Source organism: Balaenoptera acutorostrata, chromosome 3, assembly GCF_949987535.1.
Source record: "Balaenoptera acutorostrata chromosome 3, mBalAcu1.1, whole genome shotgun sequence".
NCBI lineage: Eukaryota > Metazoa > Chordata > Mammalia > Artiodactyla > Balaenopteridae > Balaenoptera > Balaenoptera acutorostrata.
The window spans coordinates 689,532-701,557 of NC_080066.1; the positions used below are offsets into that span (position 1 = coordinate 689,532).

Consider the following 12,026-nt stretch of genomic DNA (forward strand, 5'->3'; position numbering starts at 1 on the left):
CATCCTGTATTAAATCTGGAAATACAGTAACAGGGACATCTAGATCAGAGGTCCTCAAATGGGCAGTACTGGCTGCTGAGAAGCAGAGGAGAAGCCCTGTACAGATGTTTCATGATCAAAATGATAAGAATGGAAAATTGTTAGCGTTTAGTGATGAGGACCAAGAATGCCAGATGTCCTGCAATGTGCAGGACAGTCTCCCAGAAGGAACAATTATGCGGCCATCTCCAACATCTAGTACGTAAACACTTCAGTTAATTAATACCTGAGTCTACAACCTATCACTATTTTACAAATAATCATGAAGGATTTTTTTCACAGTTTTAATATGCACTGAATCTTCCAGAATTGAAACTATTATATAAATCAAAGGACAGTTGTATATACTTCATTTTACACAGAACTTTACCAAGAGGGCAGCAGTTTGTAAAATCCTGTCATTGACTGAAATGTTAGTCACACAATTTAAGTTTCAGTGACACGTCTGTATTTGGAGCTACTGCATACACAGTAATTCTATGTAAGGCTGGAGCAACTGATTACCTCATTATATATTCTGAGCATATATATATATATATATATATATATATATATACATACACCTGAGCATTTACATGCTGATATTTTATTACAATTATCTTCCTTTTATTTTATAGTTAGAGCACATTGAGATTTAAAACTATGATTTTGATTTCAGAAGAGTAAAGTGGGCATTACAAACTATTTGTTATAAAAAGCAAGTATTGGGTCAGATAAGGTTGAGAACAACATATATATACACATACATATGTACATAAATATATCTGAAAAAGTGCTAGTGAAATAAAATGTACACCAAAAAATGTACGAATTTGTTGTGTGCAGTCGTTTTAGTAGTTCAGTGTTTTGTTTCTACTGCTAGATTCTGAACACATAAGCAGGTACTGATGTTTATGTGTGACACTCCTGGGTTTCCAAGTATCACGAGAATAAGTGCAAATAGATGCATCTTATATGGAAAGGCTCAGGAGGACAGTTCTATTTGTTTTTAATCTTAAGCACAAACTTGTTTTGGTCTATAAAGCTGTATTATATGCATCATTTCCTTCGTGCACCTTTTAAAAGAAAAACGTGAAATTACATAAGGCTGTGGCAGTCAACAGGCCATAGAGTGACTTCCTGGAAGACGCTTACAAAGGAGCTACGACAGGCAAAAAGTTCTTTTCATCATGATACATTTTTCTAGGAATGTGTGTAACATATTGGACTCTATTCAAATTGTTTTTCTGAGTCTAGTAAACCAGGAGCTGCAGCAATGGACAGGCTTGATTCAAGAAGGCCTAAGAAAATCTTTGGGGGCCTGTGAGCATCCACAAGGCAAGTACAATATTATTTGAATATTATTCGAAAAATAAAAAGTGGAACAAAATCCCAAAGAAGAGAAGACCATGTATAAAAGACCTTAAAAAAAAAAAAAAGACTTTGGAGGCCCAACTGACTGAGTTTTTAAAAGAAAAAATAGGTAGTCTTGTATTTTTTTTCTTCTTATGAGAAATTTCTAATGGCCTCTTAATTTACCAAGAGAACCAAAGCTACAGCATTTATTCCACTAATTCCAGTGATGTTCCAAAATGGTCAGTATAACTCGGGTGAAAGTTCAAAAACTAACATTTTTTATCAAGACAGGCTGATGGGACGTTTCCTCCCAGTACCAATCCATGAGTTCTTCGGGCCTGAGAAACACGGTTACAATGAACACATGTGCATACACAGTACATATCTTTGAATTAATTGAAGATTTTAAAGTTTAACAATGACAGGGAAAGAAGTTTTAGTGCATGTGTTTGTTGCTATAAATTGAGAATCACGTTACACTCATGTTCTCTACTCATCCAATGGATACAACAATTTGTTTTTCTTTTTTAAGGGTCCGTTGCAAGCCTCCAGGGTCATTAATAAAATCAAACCCATTCGTGAATAATTTCTGTAACACTAGAGCAGAAGCAAAACCAAATTCTTTATGAGACTACAGGAATAAAAGCGACCGCCCTAAGATCCAGAACCGTGGCTGGGGAAGCGGGTTAGGAGACAGTGCCTACACTGGCATCCCGAGAACGAGGAAGCTAGGCGGTGAGACCTACAGAAAAATCAGTTTCCGAACTGCCCGGAACCGAGCCTTGAATCCAGGCAAACTCAGCCCGTGTGAAGACACGCGACGACGGCACCTAAGCGGCCCCCGGAGGGGCGGAACGCGCTGGAGCGGGAGGCCGGCTTCCCGGGCTGAGCGGGGAGGGGAGGCGGGAGGGCGGCAGCGAGCACGGCGCCGGGACGGAGCTGCAAAGGCGGAGGGAGAAGGGACAGGGGACGGGAGACGAGGGTGCTGCCCGGGCGGGCGCGCGGGGCGCGGCGGCGGCGGAGCGGGAGGCCCGGCCCGGGCAGGAGCAGGGTGTCCGCGGGGAGGCAAGGCGGGACGGGCGCGGGAGAGACACGGGGAGGGGGCGCATCTGGGGCCCGAGGGGAGAAGGGGAAGCCGGGGAGAGGGCCAGAAGCGGGGCCCGAGCGCGACTCCCGTTTCTCCACCCACACGGACGGCGGCAAAGACGCCGGCGCCCGCAGGCCGCACTCACCCGCAGCGCCCCGCTCGGCGCCCGCACGACGCCCCACGGTCCACGCTCCGCCCGCGCGCCCGCCGGTTGCTAGGACGCCGGGTAAACAAGGCGCCGGGCCGCGCGCACCGCGTCCCGCCCCCAGCCCGCCCGCGCGCCCCCGCCCGCGCCTCCCTGGAAACACGCTCGGTCCTCCTCCTCCCCCTCCCTCTCCTCCCCCTCCCCCTCCTCCATCCCCTCCTCCCCCCTCCCCCTCCTACCCCTCCTCCTCGAGGGCGAGTCCCCGCTCAGGCCACCAGGTAGGAAACGTTCACCTTCCCTAAGGCGCAGTGGGAGGTTTTAGCAGAAACTTCATGGTAGAACCGATAGCAAATGGAAAATAGTCGTTAGAAACACCGTTTTGCTTCCCCACAGGCTTCCAGACAGGAGTCCTGTAGCGTTCCAGGAGGGCTTCTGTGTACCTGAAAGCTTCACTGGGTTCTCAAAAATAGCACAAGGCCTCTCACAGGATATTTGAGGTGCACATTTTTCTCTCCAGAAAGCAAATAAGCTAGAATTTTCGAACACTCACTGGAAAAGCAGAAACTGCTCTTGGATACTCTAGTTCAGAGAACTGGAATGAAGTGAGAACACTTCCCTGTGTTTTTAAATGCCTTTTTTTTACGTTTGTGCCTTAAGATGACCTTGATCCCACCAGTAGACACTCTACCAACAAGAGACCAACCTTGAAAAGCCAGAGGGGAATGAGGGAGTGGGAAAAATGAAAATATTTGGTGGAGAAAAAAAGAGAGAGGGAATGAGCAGTGTACTGTCTTGGGGGCTGGAGTGTTTGGGGACAGTGCTGGACAAGCCGGGGGGAGAGTGTTTAGGAACTAGGACTGGACTGTTTTTCCTTAAAGCCAGGGAGGCAGATGTGTGAGCATGTTAGGTGTCACATGTCAGGGTAGTAGGCTGTCCCTGCTCAAAAACAGAGCCTTTCTGCAGACACATAAAGAAACAAGGTCGATTTGACCTTTGTTTGGGGTTTTCTTCTCTTCTTGAGAGTGTGAAAGTTGTTAAGAGTGGAATCATTTTGCCCGATGGGGACTCTACCTCCAGAGAAGCCTAGAGTTGCGAACACCAGAAAGGAAGATTACGTGCCAATAGGCGTAAAGGGCCCATTCAGAAGAAAAAAAAAGTAGAGAGATTACACTCGAAGACAGTCACAGCATCCTAGCTGTAGAGTTGATGCACATCACAAACTGGGGAAGTTCAACCAGCTGGTGAGGGTCCGCCTTTGAGAGGCATTCTGGAGTGGTCCTGGAAGCAGGGAAACTTCTGTGGGTACTTTATTTCCCTTGTGCATTTTAATCAGCTGTATAATATGAGAGAGTGTTTACTAGGCCCTATGTAGAAACTGGCCAGAGATCTACAAAGTTCTGGACAATTGACCTTGGCTTGCAAAGGAGGGAAAAGCCAGCACCAACCAAGATCTGAGCATTTGTGTCCTCATGTGCCAAATTCATGCCAAGGGGCAGAATCTCCCATTGCTCAATCCGATTGCACAATTGGAATTTACTGGAATTTATTAACCTTGAGATTTTCCAAGAAAGAAAGTTTCTAATAATATTTAAATCTGTAGAATTCCCAGCTGGCTTCTTCCCGTTTTTTCTTGCCATGTGGAAGCACTGACATGGCTGTCCCTCAGCTCTCAGTTTAACTGACCACTTCTCAGAGTGCTGACCACCCCACCGAAAGAAGCCTCCCAGGAGGACTTAACTAGTCTCTGTCTCTTTGCCTGTCCCCTACCGCTGCAGTGAGCGCCATGAAATAGGGACCTTTTCTGTCTCCTTCAAGTCTGTACCCCTAAGAGCTAGAAGAGAGACTGACCTGTGGAAAGAGCAAAATGGATGAATCATCTGGTCAAAGATGGCTTGCTACCTGCCGTTCTTTGTTGAGCCAGGCGCCGCAAAGGTGAGGCCCACATTTCCCTGGACACAACTGATGAACCAGTTTGATGATTCCGAGTGGCTGTGTTACGGGAAAGAGCCTTCAACGCCGAGAGCACCCAGCCGTTTGCTGAGGCAGAGGTCTCTCTCCTCACTGCCTGCAGCTAGAACACGAGCCAGTTCCGTCCAGTGGGACTTCAGAGAAGGTCTGCCACGGGCAGCTGAGACAGGCGTGAACATGTCTGACTCCCCCCACCGCCTTCTGCCAGCTGAATGTGCTCTCTGTGGGACCAGCCACCCTGGCTCAGCGCGGCTCAGCGCCCCTGGGGCACAGCAGAGGAGGCACGGGTGCTGTGGCAGTACCTGCTCCGGTTGCCTGACAACAGAAGCATACCGTCTCACAGCTCTAGAAGCTAGAAGTCCAAAATCAAGGTGTCAGCAGCGTCCGTTCCTTCTGAGGCTGTGAGGGAAGGATCTGTTCCAGGCCTCTCTTGGCTTGTGATGGCCATCTTCATGGTCATGGGATGTCCTCCCCATATACCTGTCTCTGTGTGTAAATGTCCCCCTTTTCTAAAGACAACCGTCATATTGGACTAGGGCCTATCCTCATTAGCTCATGTTAATTTGCATTACCTCTGCAAGACCCTCTCTCCTCCAAGGTTGCATTCTGAGGAACTGGGACTTCAACATATGAATGGGAGTGGGGGACACAATAGCAAACATAACATTCTGTAAACGGGGGGCTCAGTGGGTTTCAGGGGCCCATTCATCGGTGTTAGAGTGAGGCCCAGGGGTGTGAGGCAGCCAACAGGAGCATTTACAGGCCATAACCAGGAGAAGGTGACAGGCAAGGTTGGTCTGAGTGTCCGATACCTCAATCAGGAAAGGACTGACAGTGGAACATCATAAATCAGGAAAGTACAATCACTATATTGTGCAATCATGGAGTTAAGTCTCATTATGGGACAAGATTGCCTCTTAATGGAATTTTTCAGGAGATTTCAACAGAATTCTGATGATAGGAAAATTTGCACGAGGTCTGATGAAGTCCTAACGGACAAATTCCCCAGGTCCAACCTTTCCTTACAGATCGAGACAAACAATCAAAGAAGTCCAGCCTCAGCGGCCTTCTCAGTGATATACTATGGACCAAGACCACAGTCAGAAATGAAATGGCTCTTTCTTTTTAGATTCTAACTTCCTAGATATTCATTTATTTGATAAGTGCTTTTTTGGATACTGGTATGTGCTAGGCACTGTGTTGGCAGAACTGGGTTTTCCAATTCTAGTACTGGCAAAAAAAAGGAGTCCATTAAACTCTATTGAAAATCCCTGGAACAGAAGGAAGGCCAGCGGCGGGGAGCACAGGAAGCCGAGAGAGAGGAGAAGAGATGGTGAGGTGGGCAGGATGGCAGAAGGGAGGGCCTTGCAGCCGTGACGAAGAGTCAGATTCTATTCCAGAAGCAAACGAAAGTTACTGGAGGATTTTAAGGAGGGCGTGGCATGATCTGATTCATGTTGCTAAGAAGCTATCCTGGCTATTAAGGTGCAAGAGTAGAGAAGCAGAGAGACTATTACTAAGCCACTGTGGGTCAGGTCCCTAAGGAAATCGAGTGCAAGATGGAGAGATGCCTGTGAGACAAGTACTGGGGACTCTTCCCAGGGGAGTGAAGGCAGCGGGACTGGACCAGAGGCAGGCTGAACTGCAGTCCAGTTGCCACTACCCCAGGGAGAGCTCTGGGTCTGGGGGGCCCTACAGAGTTTTCCCATATTGAGGAGAGGGCTCTGGGGGGGCTTTATATCTCGTTATCTTTATATCTTTCTCCCCCCACAGCTAAATTTTTATTTAGTTGATAACCTCCATTACACACTAAGTTAATCTTTTTTTCTTCCAGTGTTACTGACAGATCATTGACATGCAGCACTGTGTAAGTTTAAGGTGTACCGCGTAATGAGCTTACATACATCATGAAGTGATTGTCACAAGTTATCACAGTAAGTCTACTGTCACAGTAAGTTTAGTGAACATTCATGATCTCATATAGATTCAAAATTGTAAAAATAGAGAAAAATTTTTCCTTGTGATGAAAACACTTGGGGTTTACTCTTTCATATGTAACCTACAGCCATGTTAATTGTATTTATCATGTTGTACATTACATCCCTAGTAATTATGTGTCTTATAACTGGAAGTCTGTACCTTTTGACCCCCTCCATCCAACACCCCTCCCCCCGACACCCACCTCTGGTAATCACAAATCTGATCTCTTTTTCTATGAGTTTGCTTGTTTTTGAAGTATAATTGGCCTACAACACTATGTAAGTTCCTGGTACACAACATAGTGATTTGGTATTTCTGTGCTTTTCAAAATGATAACTATAGCTATGATATGTCACTATACAAAGATGTTACATATTAATTTTGGACTATATTTCCCACATTGTACTTGCATACCCATGACTCATTTATTTTGCATCTGGAATTTTGTGCCTCTGAATCTCCCTCACCTATTTCTTTCCTTCTCTCACCCTGCTCCCCTCTGGCAACCACCTGTTTGTTCTCTGTATCTATAACTCTCTGTTGTGTTATGTCTGTCCATTTGTTTTGTTTCTTAGAGTCCACATATAAGTGAAATCATAAGTATTTGTCTTTCTCTGACTTATTTCACTCAGCATAATACCCTCTAGGTCCATCCATGTTGCTGCAAATGGCAAGATTTCATTTTTTTTTATGGCTGAGTAATATTCTATTGTGTGTGTGGTATATATACATCTTCTTTATCCATTCACCTATTGGTGGGCATTTAGGTTGCTTCCATATCTTGGCTATTGTTGATAATTCTACAGCGAACACAGGCATGCATATTAGTGTTTTCGTTTTCTTCAGATAAATATCTAGGAGTGGAACTGCTGGATCGTAGAAGTCTATTTTTAATTTTTTAAGGAGCCTCCATACTGTTCTCCACAGTGGCTGCACCAATTTACATTCCCACCAACAGTGCACAAGGGTTCCCTTTTCTCCACATCTTTACCACACTTGTTATTTGTTGTCTTTTTGGTAATACACATTCTGACAGGTGTGGAGTGATATCTCATTGTGGACTTGATTTGCATTTTCCTGATGATTAGTCATGTTGAACATCTTTTCGTGTGCCTGTTGGCCATATGTATGCCTTCTTTGGAAAAATGTCTGTTCAAATCCTCTTCTCATCTTTTCATTAGGTTGTTTGGTTTTTTGATGTCAAGTTGTATGAGTTCTTTGCATATTTTGGATATTAACTTCTTATCAGATATATCGTTTGCAAATATCTCCTCCCATTCAGTAGATGGCCTTTTCATGTTGTTGATAGTTTCCTTTACTGTGCAAAAGCTTTTTAGTTCGATGTAGTCCCATTTGTTTAATTTTGCTTTTGTGTCCCTTGCCTGAGGAGACAGATTCAAAAAAATTTTGCAGACTGATGTCAAAGTTTTCTTCTAGAAACTGCCTATGTTTTCTTCTAGAAGATTTATAGTTTCAGGTCTTAACATTTAAATCTTTAATCCATTTTGAATTTATTTTTGTGTGAGCGTATAGTCCAGTTTGATTCTTTCCCATGTAGCTGTCCAGTTTTCCCAGCACCACTTATTGAAGAGACTGTCTTTTCCTCAATGTATATCCTTGCCTCCTTCATCATAGATTAACTGCCCAGATAAGTGTGGGTTCATTTCTGGACTCTCTATTCTGTTCCATTGATCTATGTTTCTGTTTTTGTGCCAGTACCACATTGTTTTGATTACTGTAGCTTTCTTTGTAGTATACTTTGAAATCAGGGAGTGTGATACCTCCAGCTTTGTTCTTCTTTCTCAAGATTGTTTTGGCTATTCAGGATCTTCTATGTTTCCATACAGATTTTAGAATTATTTGTTCTAGTTCTGTGAAAAATGCCATTGATATTTTGATAGGGATTGCATTGAATCTGTAGATTTCCTTGGGTAGTATGGTCATTTTAACAATATTAATTCTTCCAGTTCATGAACACAGTATATCTTTCCATCTGTTTGGGTCATCTTCAATTTCTTTCATCAGCGTTTTATAGTTTTTTGTGTACAAGTCTTTTACCTCTGCAGGTAGGTTTATTCCTAGGTATCTTATTCTTTTTGATGTGATGGTAACTGAGATTCTTAATTTTTCTTTCTGATAGTTTATCATTAGTGTATAGAAATGCAACAGATTTCTGTATATTAATTTTATATCCTGCAACTTTACCGAATTTGTCAATGAGTTCTAGTAGTTTTTTGGTGCTGTCTTTAGGATTTTCTATGTATGGTATTATGTCATCTGCAAACAGTGACAGTTTTACTTCTTGCTTTCCAACTTGGATTCCTTTTATTTCTTTTTCTTCCCTGATTGCCATGGCTAGGACTTCCAATACTATGTTGAATAAAAGTGGTGAGAGTGGGCATCCTTGGCTTGTTCCGGATCTTAGAGGAAATGCTTTCAGCTTTTCACCATTGAGTATGACGTTAGCAATGGGCTTGGCATATATGGCCTTTGTTATGTTGAGATATGTTCCCTCTATACCCACTTTCTGGAGAGTTTTAATCATAAATGGATGTTGAATTTTGTTAAAAGCTTTTTCTGCATCGATTGAGATGATCATATGATTTTATTCTTCAAATTGTTAATATGGTGTATCACATTGATAGATTTGCAGATATTGAACCATCCTTGCATCCTTGGGATAAATCCCACTTGATGATGGTGTGTGATCTTTTTAATGTATTGTTGAGTTTGGTTTGCTAATACTTTGCTGAGGATTTTTGCACCTATTCACCTATATTGGCCTGTAATTTCTTTTTTTGTGATACCGTTGTCTGGTTTTGGTATCAGGATGATACTGGCCTCATAGAATAAGCTTGGTCAGCTTCTTATTTGTACTTTGTCTTCACTATTTCCTTTCTGTAGTCTCAGTCTAGCCCTTTTGGTGAGAAAAGAGAGTGAAAGGAGAAGAAGTAAAAGGACAAGGAATCTTCTAAATTGTCTGCCCTGTCATAAACTACCTTTGCATTCGTTGCATTAAGCCTAATCTGGCTCATTCTCTTGTGAATGTTTTTTCTTAGAATTTCAAAAATCTTGCAGTGTTGGTGCCCTTCCCACTGTATTTTGCTCCATCCCAATACAGCCTTCTTCCTTCTGACTACATCCTTGGGAACCTACAGTTCATACATTTACTTTCTGCTGAGGTCTTATAGCTGCCATCCCACCTCCTCCAACCCCCAGTGTATTTTTCACCCACAGCCAAAATCTGGCCCATGGGAAGCACTCACACATTATTTGCTCAACAAACTCTAGAGCACAGGTCAGTCCTATCACAATAGATGCTTTCCTCCACTTTGCTGCCAGAGCCACTCTACTCTGCCTGCCTCTCACCCCCCAGGCTCGCCCACCATCTCCTCCCCTCCTCATAACTGCACAGGATAAAGGACACATATTAAGCTCTCCGAGTAGTCTCCTTAAAGTCCTTCTTCTTCCTTACTTCTGAACTGAGGTTGGGGGGCAGGTGAGTAGAAAAAAGATGGCTAGCACAGCTCTCTCCAAAAAGCTCTTCCCTGGAAATCCACTAATTTCCCTTCTATAACTTCAATATGGGTGAGTCAGGAAATTGACTTTCCAGTTATAACCTTTACAATTTTACATCTCAGCCTAGTGCCTAACTCTGGAATAAACTGTCTACTGTATCTTGACTCCCAATGTCTTGAATTAGTGAAACAATTTTAACATATTATTTCTCAGGTATATGTACAAATTGTAGATGATTTCAGAGCAAATCAATAATATACATTGCCTTAGAAAGTGAATGGATGGGGAAGAATTATTAGCGTTTTTATTTATATACCTCCTTATCTTCGGATGTGTTACAATGAGCCTGTGTTCCTATAGTAAATGATTAGGACTGTGTAAGAAACAATAGACATAGAACATATGAGTAATTTATATATGTACAGATTATTCAAAATTAGGCCATATATCAAATATCAAAGGTCATTTCATATGCATTAATCAAAATGATTTTGATTCTAAAGTAAAAGTGGTGTAGGATTGCCTTAAACATTTTGACTTGAAGGAAACACAGAAGTGTTTTCTCGGATCTTTATCTCGTATATACATGTAGTGCAATTGATTGGCCTTTTGATTGGAAAATTTGAGGGAGAAGATAATCAAAATGACAGACTCTCAAACTGAATTTGGGGGGGACTAAGGCAGGCATGTTGTGTGCTTCATTTCTGTATAAATGAAAAAATAAAAACTAAACCCATAGAGGTACATTCTCTTATCAGTTTGAGCCACACCTATAGAAATGATAAAAACTGGCCTACAGGGTTCATTAAACCTGTATGCTACATCACTAAAATGACAGTGGGGAAAGAGAATGGGAGGGAAGATGAAATGGGTGAAACATGTCAACAAAATGTGGGTAATAGAAAACAGAAGGGTTGAAATGGCTTAGCCGAGAGGAGAAAGCTGAAACCTAAAAGCTTGAAGGGATCAAAGCCAATAAAAATAAAACATTTGCAGAAAAATAGACCCTGGAAAGACTCAGAACTTGGAGGCATCTCTAAAGGTGCAGAGTAGACTGAAAACAGGAAAAGAGCTTGAAAGCCTTGTTCAAGGAGGAGCTGGACTTATAAACCTTTTCCCCGACAGAGAGGTTTATCAGTCAGGGCACCAGGAGCAGCTGAAAACACTGTACGGAAATCATGGAACTAAGTAAATATAGGCTCCCGGAATGCTGACCATCCCCGCCGCCCCCTCTCCTGGACCCTTCCTCGCACTGGCAACCCGACTTCCATCTTCAGGCAGAAGATCTGACACTGACCAGCATGAATGCAAAGATCTACAGGTGCTGACATTTGAGAGTTCTTCCAGGCAAATAGATAGGTGTTGGAAGAGGGGACGTGTATGGGTAGCATGGGGCAGGAGTGGTGGCAACAGAATTATACCCTCTACTTCCAGAGTAAAGAGTCAACAATAATCTCTAAAAAGAAAAACCAAGCCATAGCAGTTTAAGCATGTCATTTAGAAATTTGGAAATGTTGAGCAATATCAAAGACAAGCAAGAGTCTTGCCCATCACTGTGATTTTTAAGAAAAGAAAAAAAAAAAAACAGGATCCAATCAACTTCTCAAGAAAAACCAGGGCCAACCACCTTGTGGAAAGGCTGTGCTCCATCATCCAGGCCTGGCTAGTCATACACAGACTTAAGAGACCCAGTCCTGATGAACTCAGACATTGGAGAGGGCAAAGCTTCTGTGACAAGTAGCTAGTGCTGCAAGAATGCTGCATGACACAGAGCCCCAAACTCAGTGGTACACATGGATCTGTACTCACGGACCTTCAGGTCAGTTGCAGTTCTTGTAGCTTGGCTCACCTAGGCGAGCCCTGAGTAAGTGCTCTGCTTCAGGCTCTGCTTCTGGGCTTGGTTCCAGGCCTTGTTCCGGAACTCAGGCTCAGGGGCAGTGGCTACCTGTGGGA

At 43.2% G+C, this 12,026-nt stretch overlaps 1 protein-coding gene across 4 annotated transcripts in view; it reads right to left on the minus strand.

The window, feature by feature from the left end:
* Positions 1-12,026, minus strand: part of ODAD2 (outer dynein arm docking complex subunit 2) — a 243,746-nt gene that overhangs the window by 171,545 nt on the left and 60,175 nt on the right. The window contains exon 1 of one of the 4 annotated variants that reach the window (XM_057544608.1): positions 2,607-2,709. The exons of the other annotated variants lie outside the window; for them this stretch is intronic. The gene's annotated coding sequence lies outside the window, so the exon portion shown is untranslated. Of the gene's footprint in view, positions 1-2,606; positions 2,710-12,026 lie in introns of those variants that run through there. 4 annotated transcript variants of the gene reach the window in all.